This window comes from Pinus tabuliformis, chromosome 2_2, assembly GCF_031772625.1.
Source record: "Pinus tabuliformis cultivar Carrire ecotype Pingquan chromosome 2_2, CPIR1, whole genome shotgun sequence".
Taxonomy (NCBI): domain Eukaryota; kingdom Viridiplantae; phylum Streptophyta; class Pinopsida; order Pinales; family Pinaceae; genus Pinus; species Pinus tabuliformis.
Genome location: NC_142300.1, coordinates 185,802,754 through 185,817,217, shown reverse-complemented (window position 1 = coordinate 185,817,217; position 14,464 = coordinate 185,802,754).

The following is a 14,464-nucleotide window of genomic DNA, read 5'->3' as shown; positions in this document are numbered from 1 at the left end:
AACGTTGAATAGTAAATCTGAAAGGTGCACTTTATTGGGTGTAAGGATGGTTTAAAAGGTTATAAGATTTGAAACCTAGAAACAAGGAAGGTTGTGTACAACCGAGATGTGGTGTTTAGAGAGGTGAAAGGTCTTATTAAACATGAAGTCCTACCAAAGGAACTTGAGAAGATAGAGTTTGAGTGAAAGGAGGAAGAATCAAACTCTACAATAGAAGAGGAATCAGAAGATGAAGAGCCATAAAATCTAGTTGTGAGAATATCAATTCGAGGAAGAAGGCAGCCAAAAAGATATAGTCCATCCACTTTTTGTGAAAATTTTCTTTATCTATCACTAATGGTGATCCCAGAACTGTGAGGGAAATAGTAGATTCAGAGGATGGCAAACTCTGGAAAGATGCCATGGTTGATGAAATGGCATCTTTGCACATAAATGAGGCTTGGTATCTGGTGGAGTTGTCGGTTGGAAGGAAACCCATTGGCATAAAATGGGTGTTTAAGAAGAAGATGAATGCAGAAGGCAAGGTGGAGAAATACAAAGCTCGGTTGATAGAAAAAGGTTATTCCTAGGTGTCGGGAATTGATTTTGGTGATGTTTTTTCTCCTGTTGCCAAGGTAGCTTCTATTAGATTACTTTTATTTGTTGTTGTTTCTTTTGATTTTGAGGTAGAATAGATGGATGTAAAGACAACATTTCTTCACGGGGATCTAGAAGAAGAGATATACATGAAAAAACCTGAAGGATTTCCAATGAAGGGTAAGAAATAATTGGTATATCGGTTAAAAATGTCTCTATATGGGTTAAAATAGTCACCAATGATTTGGTATCAGAAATTTGATACTTATATATGGGGAATTGGCTTCACCAGAAGCCGAACAAATCATTATGTGTATTTTAAATTAATTGATTGTGTTATTTATTTGGTCTTATATGTGGATGATATGTTGTTGGTTGTAAATGACAAAGAAATTATCCAGGATTTGAAGACCCAATTGCCCTCCAAATTTGACATGAAATATCTTGGTGCTACAAACTATTCATGGAAATTAAACAAGATCGAGCAAAGAGGAAGCTCTGGTTAAATCAGAGGAAGTATGTCGAGAAAATACTGCAGAGGTTTAATATGCAGGATAGTAAATCGATGAAGGTTCATATTCCTATAGGTGTAAAGTTATCTACTGAACAGTATCCCAAGACACAAGAAGAGGAAGAGGACATGTCCCGTGTTCCATTTGCAAGTGCGGGTGGTAGCCTGATGTATGCAATGGTCTGTACTAGACTAGAAATTGCACATGCAGTGGGAGTATTGAGCAGGTTTATGTCAAAAACAGGAAAGGATCATTGGACAATAGTGAAGCAGGTTTTCAAGTATTTGTGTCGCACTAGTGATTATGGTTTATGCTACCAAGGAAGACTAGTATTGGAGAGAGTTTTGGACATATGTGGCTTTGTTGATGCAAACTAGGTTGGAGATCTGGATCAGATAAAATCTATAAGTGGGTATGTGTTTAACCTATTTGGAGGTGCAATTAGTTGGATGAGTAAGAGGCAGTCTGTAGTGGCAATTTCAACTACAGAGGCAGAATACATGGCAATCATTCATGCAAGCAAGGAAGAAGTTTGGTTGCAGAGATTTTGTTCAAGTATGGGGTTAATACAACGAGCTATAAGGATAGAGTATGATAACCAAAGTGCATTTTTCTTGGTAAAGAACCCTGCTTATCATTCAAAGACAAAGAGCATTGATGTTCAATATCACTTTGTGAGGGATATTGTTGAGGAAAAAAAGGTGTTGCTGGTAAATGTGGAAACTTTGAAGAATACCACAGATGCATTGACAAAGTTTGTGAGCACTAGGAAGTTCTCTTGGTGTAGAGAAACAATGGGCATTATAGGGTTGGACCAATAACTAAGCTCTCCTGTGGCCCCTTGTGGAAATAAAACAACAAATGGGAGAATGTTGGGTGTGTGTTATATTCTTTCCACGACTACCCCATGTGTAGGAGGGTCACAAGGGGGGTGACAACCCCACCTGTATATTGCGTTGGGCGCAATAGATCACTTGAACGGAGTCTGGGGCAGCACCCCAGAGAAATTTGGTTTGGACCCTATATTAGGTGGGTGGACCTACCTATGGTTTTGTGCATGGATTTCGCACATGGTTTTGGGCATGATGGTTTTCTGTCCATGGTATTTTGTAGATCCGGTTAAGGGAACTAGAATTATATTCTAATCCATGGTTAATGGATTGGGGTTTATGGATGCTTCAACATGTATATATATTTATTGTAGCATTGAAAGGAATATAATGAAAAATCAATCTGGTAGTCCCATTTTTTGGATCCAAAGGAAAATCTCTATGTATATCTATTTTATGTTTTATTCTCGCTTCATTGTTTATTTTCTATTTTTTAGAGTTCGTATGCACGTAATTTCTATACGAGGTTAAAAACCTACAAGTAGATAAGCGTGATCTATGACTGCGGCAGAAAGTTAGACAATGTATAAGTGGTAAAGAACTACAGACAAGACTTCTCTTGAACACATCAGTGACACGACTCTGGAGTTTTGCAGCTTTTGACTCAACATAGGATCAGGGTCATGATGAAGAAGTGGTATAATCATATGAAAGGAAAAATGGATTTCCTGAACCCAGGAAGGCAAGTGACTAAGTGAGGATGTCCCAAACCTGACACGAGCAACATATGAGTGTCATGTTCAAGAGAGACATGCTGCCTTTACAAAAAATACAAGAGATGAACACTTTCACTTTTTCCCCCACCATTTTTGGGGAGTACCCCATATATATTTTGTCGCAATCTTGAACAGGATAACATATTCTTGCCATATAAGTTCATCCTTCAAATGAATCCATCCTAGTAAGTTTTACAATCCCAAGGAAGGAGAGAATCAGTCTCATCAAGGTGAAAATCCTGTGTTTTTTTATGTTTTATGAGTCTGACAAAGGTGAAACTCAACATCTTTTTCATGTTTAGAGAGTTTGAAAAAGAAGCGAAAAAGAAAACTAAAAAGGTCCCTTTTCGTAAATCGTCTCTTGAACCCAAAAAGTTAGAAAATAATATCCAAGAGAACCTCTTAGCCATATTTGACTAAGGTATTCCTTTTTCGTATAATAGTATATCTCAGGCTAGAAAAGGGTTAAACTTATACTGAGTAGACGTCATTTCATTTACTTTAACGAGTTCGAAACCACAAGTAATCGACAATCTTTTCATTTTTCGAGAGTCAAAAAAGAGCTTAAAGATGACTCCAAGGGGTCACTTTTTTGTTTATTTTTTACAAGTACGAAAAGGTGATAAAATAAAACTTTTTGGATCATGCAAGATAAATTACCATCACCAAGAATATATGACCTGTCACTGCACAAGGAAATGCACATTACTGATTTCGAGGAAAAACATTAAAAAATGAGTGAAATATGACCTAATTTGGTAAAAATATTATTTAGAACATATAAGTAGGGCCAAAAGTAAGTCATTTTTACCATTTTACCAATTTTCAATTGTAAGAGCATTTTTACCTCATTTTATGTTGATTTTCAGGTAATGAAAGTGATCAATCTAGGACAGAATTTGCCGAGTTTCTTGTTGCAGGTAAGAGATCTATCCCTTCCCCTCATTTTGGTAGTCATTTCATGCATTTTAATCCATATCATAGGCTATAAGGAGTACTCGAAAAAAAATCATATCATGGGTGAGTAGCACAGGTTTCACCCATCGGACTCATGCTGCTCACCCTGTGGTCAATTAGGCCCTCGTGCTGGTAGCGTGAGAAAATTCATAAACAAACGCATTGGCGCTGAGGTCAAAAAATTAAAGTTAAATCCTCCATGTAAAAAAGTTTATCTTGGATTTTCTCTCGATGGATGCTCAAGAAATGTTGGTTTATTTATTTTTCACAGGATGACTAGTACAAAATGGTGACTGAATGGAAAGAAAGGGATCATAAAGCTGAAGACCATCTGGCTACTCAGGCTCAAGATTGTGTTGATGCCCTACGATCATGTAGATTTCTCAATTTCTTTATGATTCCTAGGATCATATCACAACATGAGTTATTGCAGCACATAATTAGTTGATGCGATGTAGATTGCCATTTATTCATGTTCGGGAATCAAGAGCTCGAAATAGAGTTCGTCGACATTTATTTCATCACTGGGCTGTCTAGAAAGGGACAATGGGTGCAGTGGTTTGGATCATGCACTGGAGGAGAGAGCATAGATATGCTCATTGCGAGGCAATGTCTAGGGGCCAAGAAGACCCACAGTGGGAAAATTGACATAAAGACCAGTACTGTTAGGCCCCTATACTACTAGTGTAACCCCTTATTGTTATTAGTATAACCCACTTATTATATTGATGTACCCATGTAGTGCCCATATTGTTACTATTGTGCCCCATAGAAGCCCACTATTGTTATTATTATGCCCTTACATTATTATTGTTATGTCGGCTCTGATTATGTTATAACCCCTTAGACTCCTATATATAGAAAGGAGGTCTTTTCATTTGTATCATCCAAGAATTGTTCATTTATTTAATGTAAAGGAGGTTGCCCCCTCGAAGAGGCTGAATTCTAAGGCGTTGATATTTCTTTTCTATCTTTTCTTGAGCTGGTTTCATAACATTTGGTATCAGAGCTTTGGATTCTAGGGTTTCGCTGCTCCAAACAGGTCATCGTGGCATTTTTGCTATAACTTTTTTTTTTGTGACGTTTCAGAAGTCGCAAAAAAAAACCCATTTGAGAAGAAATCGCGCTGAACCTTGGGTCCGAATTTCAGAGCTTTTCACGCGATATTTTCGGAGATATGATCTGAGGAAGTTGGTCTTTTTGTAGACTCCTGAATTACACTCAAAACAGGTGACCTGGGGAAAATCATCATAACTTTCTTTCTGAGCATCGGATTGAAATTTCGTAAGAAGGTCACTGTGGGAGATTGTGAATAACTCTTTCTTGGAGAATCCAATTTCAATCAGACTAGTGGCATTGGAAAGAGGACACAGAGGGCTACTACAGGTAGCAATTTCAGAACTTAAATATCTGCAAGTACAAAGTTACAGTCGTTTCAAGATCGAGGTCCTAAAATCAAGAAAAAGCAAGATGAGGAAGTTTGATGGCAAGGATCCGGTAAATTGGATACTTCAGATGGAGCAATATTTTGATCTACATGGTGTACAACTATTACAAAAGGTATGTATTGCATCTTCATATTTAGAACCAGATCAATTTTTATGGTATGAAGGGCTTTGTTCTCGTAAAAAACTTGTTACGTGGTCAATTTTCACGGAGGAAATGATAGCACATTATGAGGATACAAAGAGCAACACCTTCTTTAGAGCAACACCACAACAATTGGAAAGAGTAAAAGGGCTTCGTGACATAATGAAAAGCAAAATTATGGAAACCAGGAAGCATACCCCTCACAACTATAAAGATGGAAGTGTTGTTTCTCCCAGCCTTCCACAACCTACAAGGGTTACACCACAACAATTGGAAGAAAAAAGAGAAAAAGGGCTTTGTTACAATTGTGATAGCAAATGCACTAAAGGCCATAGGTGTGCTGAGAAGAAATTATTTTACATAGAATATGAAGAGGAGGAAGAAAAGGATCAAGAAACATCGAAAGAAGAGGATATATGCCAAGACACCACCCCAGAGAAAGAAGAATTGAATCAGACCATATCTTGTAAAGCATTGGCAAGAATTACCACTCCTCAAACTCTCAAGATAGAAGGACATATCAAGAATAAAAATGTTCAAACAGAGAAATATCACATCGAGCATCAACAGCAAGTTCTCCAACTTTTAAAGGATAACGCCACTTCAGTGCAAAATCAAACGAAACAACAGGTAGATCAACATCGTAGTGAAAAATGTTTTGATGTAGGTGATTGGGTATTTTTACTGCTACATCTCAAGCAAGCTATTTATGAGAAGGAAATGTTGGCAATACTACATGCACTTAAAAAATGGCGACCTTACCGAATGGGAAGACTCTTCAAGGATGAGGATGTGGAAGCATTGTTTTGTGCTATTTATATTATCCAACCAGATTGGATAAACGAAGCAAGGGATGAATGGAAGAAGGACGAAGAAGTATGGCCACTTATTCAAAAGTTGCAAAAGATCCCAATTCAAGCAATATTGCCAGAAATTAAAGAGGAAGGAAAAATCATATTGGAACCTGGAGCAGTCACAGGAACAAGAACCCGACAGCTACGAAATCTATCAATTTCAGAGTATCTCATCAAGTGGAAGAACTTACCCGCTGAATATTCCACATGGGAGGACAAGAATTTTATACAGAAGCATCAAGAACTACTCAAGCGTTGAGGACAATGCTTTTTGAAGGAGAGGGGCATGTTAGGCCCCTATACTACTAGTGTAACCCCTTAAAGTTATTAGTATAACCCACTTATTATATTGATGTACCCATGTAGTGCCCATATTGTTACTATTGTGCCCCATAGAAGCCCACTATTGTTATTATTATGCCCTTACATTATTATTGTTATGTCGGCTCTGATTATGTTATAACCCCTTAGACTCCTATATATAGAAAGGAGGTCTTTTCATTTGTATCATCCAAGAATTGTTCATTTATGTAATGTAAAGGAGGTTGCCCCCTCGAAGAGGCTGAATTATAAGGCGTTGATCTTTCTTTTCTATCTTTTCTTGAGCTGGTTTCATAACAATTACCAACCTCCCACTATGAACAATCCTGCATACTATGGCTCGCGTAGCTGGGCCATGAGCGTTGGATGAGGCAAAAAAGTCTCATTTCCAGTATGTGATCGAGTGTCTGAAACCCATGATTTTCAATTGGAGTTAGGGTTTGTTCGTGTGCATGAAGTGACAACTTACCAAGTGCAAGTCAGGGAATCTGAAACAATTTGGTTTCATATCTATTTTGGTGACATTCATCCCGAAATGTGTGCCATTGTTCCATTATCAGTGGTTGGAAGTTGATCCACCAGGACCCAGGGATCCATGATTACTCATGTGGTGTTGGGTGTGGGATCTCCCCAAGGCAAGTTTTGGGGCTTAAAGCCCAAGTTTTGACTAAGTTCGATGTAAATACTCTGTAATTTATGCGTGAAGCGTGAAGATGGTAAATGAGTCAGAGGGATGTCTGCCCTCATTTTTGTAATATAATGTCGGTTTGAGAGATCTACCCATGGTCCGCGGAGCATGGGATTGTATAAATAGAGAGAGGCTCTAAGTGTAAAGAGAGAACAAGAAGAAAGGAATGAATCAATGGGAGATCTAATAATGAGGCATTGAGTCTAAGTGTATAGTTATGTCTTTGGGTCATAGAGTAGGAGAAGGCTCTACAGCTGAGTGTGCAAAGGCCTAGTAGTTCGCAGCTGAGTGTGTGGACCCCTGCAGCTAAGTGCGCACGGCAGGTTGAGTCTATAGCCGATTGAAGAATTAATAAAGAGAAGTTTTACAATATTTCTATGTATCTTTTTCTATTTTATGAATTGAAGTATATTGAGTATGAATTGCAATTTTACTGTTTATTTTATGCGCGAACTTATATGAATGTGCTGAATAAGTGAATATAATATAAGGTATTTGTCTACGCGAAGATAACTAACTGGTCTAAGAAGATAAGTAATATTTGCAGTGTGACTTGGGGAAATAGCACAGAGCGCTGCTCTAGTAGTACGAAATCTCCACAAACCCTGGTTAGGGTTGTGTGAAAATGAATCTAACAAGGGTGCGAACGCCTCACAAGCCAGGAAAGTGTGTGAAGTAACTTGCATGAAGGTATTCATAGTTGGAATAAATCAACCCCTTAGACATCTCAAGGGTTTGGAAACCTAGTTCCAGCATCCCCCCATACTTCTTTGGTGAGACCTCAGTCCGCGCTCTGTGGACTGTTGCCAAAAGGGCCAGTAGTATAGGGATTTGTTTGGCTAATTAACTCTGAACTTGGGTTAGGCCCCAACAAGCCAACAAATGTTTCCATTGCCAAGACCAGAATCTACATAGAGATGTTTGATGTCGTATCATTGGAATCCAACTAAGAAAGAAATTGAAGGTTGGTTGGACAAGAAAATTCATGAGTTCGCGGCATAGGAGAATATGAATCCACGACTATCAAAAGAAGAGTGGTTAGACTACTACCTATACACAAAGATCCATGAAATTTTCTTCGTGTCTTTCCCTACTGAGTTGTACGAGTGGATCATGAAGCTAGCAAATAGCCAAGGAAGGTGCAAGATCGATAGTGCTATCGTGTTGACCCCAGAGTTGGTGCACAGATTGGAAGCATCGGAGGATAAGATCGCATGTGCTGTTGATCACTGGCTCGATTGAATTATAGGAGGATTCATTACTGAGTTTGCAGTAGACACTATGGTAAGCTACAACGAGGCCGAGCGATGCTTTCTCAAAGGACTGCAAGGTAAGTACATTAAGTCTCTAAACACTTGGATTAAAATGCTACTATGTGAAAAGTAGATTATGCGAATAAATTGATGTTCGGGGCTACGCGAAGTAGGAGAATTTACAAAAATGAAGGTAGTGCAGAACTAGAAACTAGCCCCTTGATTTCACCTCTGCGAGGGGACAAGGAAGAGCTCGCGAATGTCTCACCAAGAAGTGCGATTGATTTGATAAGGAAAAGGATTCCATGCATACCACCCCCACCCACACCACCACCAGTTTCACCACCTTCACCCCCATCTTCGCCTGTACCACCTCCGCCAGCATCGCGAGTCAATATGGCAAGTGTGATAAAATTGACGGTGTTCAAGGGAGTACGAAATGAAGATCCGGACCATTTTTGGTTTGTAATAAAGGATGTATGGGAAGCGCAGGGAGTTATAAATGACAATATAAAGAAAGCGACACTGGTCAATGCTCTGTAGGATCGCGCACTGAACTGGTATATTAAGCATTCTTATGACAATCCGAATGCAAGGATCGTGGATATCCAAATTGTGTTGAACAGAGAATTTAGCAGGCCAAAGTCAGAGGTGCAGTCGATCATTGGGTTCAAGGAGATCACAATGCTACCAGGTGAGACTCCCTAGGAGTTGGATCAAAGACTGAAGTGCACAATTTGAGAAGCTAATATGACGTTGACAAATGGACAGCACCACGAATGGTTTGTAGCATCGCTAACACTACATTTGAGGAATGCGCTGTTGCAACAGAGGTTAACAACTTAGGCAGAGGCCTTAGAGATCGTGATGAGGCTGCATGAGACCCCGATACAGGATCCTAACCTAGGAGTTTAGCAGATCCACATGAAGTTGAAAAACTTATGCCTTGAGATGCAGAGTCTGAAAGAGGGTAGGATAGCTCGCTTGAAAGTGTGTGAAGAAGTATGGTCAAGGGCATGACAGGGACCACTACCTGTTGTTCACAAATTACCTCATGAGAAGAGGACCGATTCCATTAAGGCCGAAGGCACAAGCAGGACCTAGCGCGGTGCCTGCTTTGTGGTGCGCGATTTGTCAAATAGGAGGAAGGCATGCTACAGACAACTCCCATTTGTTGCAGAAGTACATGCAAAATTCACAACAATTTTTCTATAATTTTTGTAGATCACTAGACATGATGAGCGTACCTATAGAAGCTATGAGATGATGATGGATAGGAATCCAACCTATAGGGTTCAGGTCAAAACGTGGCCCCTTGACCAGAACGTAGGAGTGGCGTGAACTTGATTTTAGGGGCGTGGACGAGGCCGAGGTGGAGAAGCACCTGGAAGAGGTCGCGGATAGCTGATATGTTACAATTGTGGGAGGCTAGGACATTATGCCCATGATTGTATGAGTCCAATGCATCCATCATGTCTGTATTGTACCTTGTTTGATCATGAGATAGAGGATTGTCCCACACTAATAGCTAGGTTGCGCAACAAGGGAGCACTCCAACCTCCCCCAACTCAGAACCTGCAGAGGATGAGGTCTGAGCCGCATGAGGAAGACCCTAATGTGAACATTGTGCTCCAAAGTGGAATTACAATAGGATATGATAAAGGAAAATAGCCTGAAGATAGTACTTGGTTTCACAAGGCTCTGATAAAAGAACTAGAGTTTGATTTGGAGCGTGCTAAGGAAACCTTCATGGGAGCTAGGAAGAGCTTCGTTGATGCCTCCACTTTAGGAAGAAAAGACAGACCGGAGCCAGAAATGAACCCATCGATGCTCATGACGTTCCTAGAAACATGCATGAAGCTATTGTGCAATAGTAAGGTTGTAAAGGGATTGCAGGAACTCATTAACAGATGCGCTAGGACCATGCTAGGAGAACCGCGCGTAGTCTAGAAGATTGGAAAGAATGTGATGAGGATGGGAAGAGAAATGAGGTTGATCACGCAGATTGGAGAATATGAGATGGACTAGGTAATTCTAGACCTAGGGTTGGATGCGAACGTTTTGTCGAAGTAGACATGGGAGTGCATGGGAAGGCCTACACTGTAATGGTCTCCTATCTAGCTGCGAATGGTGAACCAACAAAAGATAATACCCATGGGTAGAGTGCAGGAAATCACTATGGATATTGAATGGGCAAGCGCACTAGCAGACTTTGAAGTGATAGAGATTGTTGATGACAACAATCCCTACCCCGCATTATTAGGAATCGATTGGGCCACTGAAATGAATGGGGTGATAAATCTTAACAAGCGCAAGATGATTTTTTAGAAAAAGTCTCTGCACATAGTCGTACCTTTGGACCCTGTTGAGGGATCGCGCTACACTGAGCTAGTGCACGACTATGAAAGTGATGATGACTTAGACAACATATACAAGATAAATGCACGAGAGCAAGACTAGGTAAATCCCGCTGTGGATGGACGAATCTCATGGGAACGCGAAAGCTCCTGTACATCAGATTTGGATGAAGAGATAGAGCAATGAAAGAACTGGTTACACAAGGTAACCACGCTGAACTACAAAATGATGACAAGATCATTGCACTGTGTATCGACAGAAGCAAGGGATCCACCTACTTATGATGGGTTAAGTGAGGTAGATGCTTTCCTAAATAGATTTGAAAAAGAGGTGCCAGAACAACAACATTTTGAGGCTTTGAAATGGGTACTGCATGCTATGCTCGCAAGCTGGTAGGCTATGCACCAAGGAAGCTTTGAGGACTGGCACAAATGTAGGAGAATGATGCGCATGCATTTTTTGAAGCCTCAGATGCATCCAAAAGACAAGAATGATGGACAGGATGATCCACACACGCACCTCGCCAAATGGACAAAGGTCTATGGGGAAGAGCCTGTTGTGCTCACCAACAACCCCCCTCTTTGTTTGGTATTAGCAATAACATCAAGAAAAGGGGGACCCTTAACAAAAAATCCCAAAAATATTTTTGTCAAAATTTTTGTATTTTACTCCCTAAAAGCTATATCGCATCGCAAAGTCAGAGTGAAGCGTTTTCCTATGCGCGTAAATAAGCTGCAAAGAAGCGATGCGAAATTCATCGCATCGCATATTTTGAAAGCGCCCTTAAAAGGAAACCTAAGGAATCGCCGATGGCCGATATGCGACGTCGCACATCGCAACGTCGCACATCGCAACGTCGCATAAGCAGCGCACAGTGATCAAATGAAAAATGCGATCTTGCGATTTGCGATCTGCGATCTTACAAACTGCGATCTTGCAATCTGCGATCTGTGATGAATGAGACTATTAATTGCTGCGATGCGAATCGCAGAAACCACTCATCGCAAAGTTTCTTCGGCATGATCTGTAAACCCAAAATTGAGCGCACACCTTAAGGGAAATTAATGATTGCACACCTGAGTATCCAAGGATGATCGTGTTGCGTTTTTCGAAGAGTCAAGTCATTATGAGTGTCATGATTATGCATTCATTAGAACTTAAAGCTTTCATGTCAATCTTTTCTTCAATTCTCTTTTCCTTTGCGTAAACTGTAAGGCAGCAACTAATATAAATCTATATGCAGGAAACATCTAAGGAAAAGGGGAAAGCGCCAATACTAGAAGAACAGAGAGGAGATGCCTTCGCAAATGGATGCCGCATGCAGTAGGGCCGCAGATTCCAGAGTATCACTCAACAGACACTGATGAAAATAGACTATCCAAGACTGAGAGTCAAAGGCGCGCAAAAGCAGCATGTTTGCAAAAGATCCTGAAGCTCAGACTGGGTAAAGCAAAAAGAAAAACGCTAAAGAGGGAGGACTCTCCAGAAAAGCCTGGAACAAAGAATGGAAGCAATTTTCAATACGGAAGATTGTTCAGGCAACGAAATCCCTAACTCATTGAGTCATTCGCACGGCCGGAAACCGAAATAGCAACAACACAATCAGTTTGAAAGAAATCTAGGTTATACTAAGTATACACACAGCAAATACACCCAGCCAGAGGAATATTTTCGAAAATATCTTCTAGTTTGTTAGAAAGAGGTGCCAGCTTTTGTTATTTCTACTTTTATCACTCAAACAAAAGGAAAAGACAACTAGCCGACTCTTTCCAGGCGAACCTTGCATTGCTTAAAGCACTAAGGAGCAGATACAGAAATGGTTAGAAATTAGATTCAATTTTTAGAAATAAATTTGTTTTAGTAAAAGGGTGGTCATTTGAAGCCTTTTCCTAAATTTGTGTAATTAAGATTAGTTAGTTAGTAGTATTTAACCCTTCTCATGGCATTTGGAGAAGGGTCCGGAAATTTGTCAAAAAACTTGTCCTCAGAACATGCACTTTTTCACCCTCGGAGGGGGTTTTTGATGAATGGATGGATCGAGATTTATTTATGTTTGCATTTTAATGTCTGCTACTGATGTTGCACTTCTGTACTCTTAGTAGATGTTAGAAGTAAGTAGAGATAAATCGTTATTGCTTGAAGTTTGTGAGTGAAATCAGTCATAAATGGTACTTTTATCTCTTGATTAATTTCTGCTCATATTCTTAGAGTAATATACAGCTGAGTTGTTTATATGTTAATGTATGAATGTGTGGGTTACCATTTGGCACTTTTGTACGGTGGAGTCATTTGTTTGTGCTTGACATATGAATAACTGATTATGTGATATGCTGTTCACAACTGTTTTGCCTAACTTCTTATGCAGAATGGTTTATCTTAATTGATTTATATTCTTATGATAGCTGAATGATCTTTATTACCAGTTAACGTATGAAATATTTTTAGATCGCATAATAGAAGAATTCTACCCCGGGTTAGTATAGATTAGATGTGCTGTTTTTGTTAGATTACAGTAGCATAGAGTCAGTTTAGAGTTTAGAATTAAATTAGCTTAAGATTACCTCTATATTAGCATCATCAAAATCTACACACACACACACATCCTTTAGATTGGGAAGCTAGTCCCATTATCCCCAGTCGGACCCGCTACATCAAACGGGCAAGGAGCCGCCAACCAGGTTCCGGACCGGGTGGGTATCCCCCTTGTTGTTGACCCGATTTTAGGGCCCTCAACATATTTGGCGCTAGAAGGAGGGCACGAACTATGAATGGCAACTAAGTCAAAATCCAAATGCCATTCTGAGAGTAAATCACCCTCATCAACTCCCCCGACTTCTCCAGTACGGTCAAACCCGGAATTAGAAGTCGCTCGAGTATCCACCGCTGCTACCTACCCTAATATATCAGACCAACTCATTATTGAACCCCCTGAAATTCAAACTTTGATTCGTAAACTCCAGGGATTCTCTATTTTTTCTCAAAGGTCTAATAAATCTCACAGCAGCGTGACTTCGCAGTACAATCCTGCTCATCCCCTGACCAGATTGAAGAGTGAAAAATTTGGTATTCAACCAAGTGAACTCCCTCTCCCTACTAGGAAAAGAGTAAGGAAAACACCACTAGAGTCTGACCGTGAGACTCTTTCATCCACTTCGTCCATTTCAACCCCCTCACCGCGAAGTCAACCACCCACATCCTCATCTCAAATCACTCATCCATCTTCCACAACCCTTCCTCTTCAATCATCAAAGATCATAATATCTTCATCTTCTCAGCATCAGGGATCATCTTCTGCACTTTCATTAACTAGCGGCTCAACGATGGCCCAGTCTCCATGGAACAATCCTGGGGCGGTTTTAATGCCTCCACCCCTAAGCCCAATACCGGCCCATCCTGAGAAATGGCTACCTAAATTCAATCCAGAAACAGGCATGCTAGCTGAAGAGCATATCAATAATTTCATGCTTTCTGTTAATCTCAACGGAGTTACCAACGAGGATGCTGTTGTCCGGCTTTTTCCTTATACAATGCAAGGAACAGCCGGGTCATGGTACTTTTCGTTACCTTCCGGGTCCATCACAAGTTGGGACATTTTTCAAAGTCAATTCCTCACCAAGTTTGGTGACGACAGATCAACAGTGACATTGATCAATGACCTATCTAATCTTAAAGCTGAGGCTAGAGAACCCATTAAAGATTTTAATTTACGGTTCAATAAGATCCTCAACAAAATTCCCATTGCTTCTTAA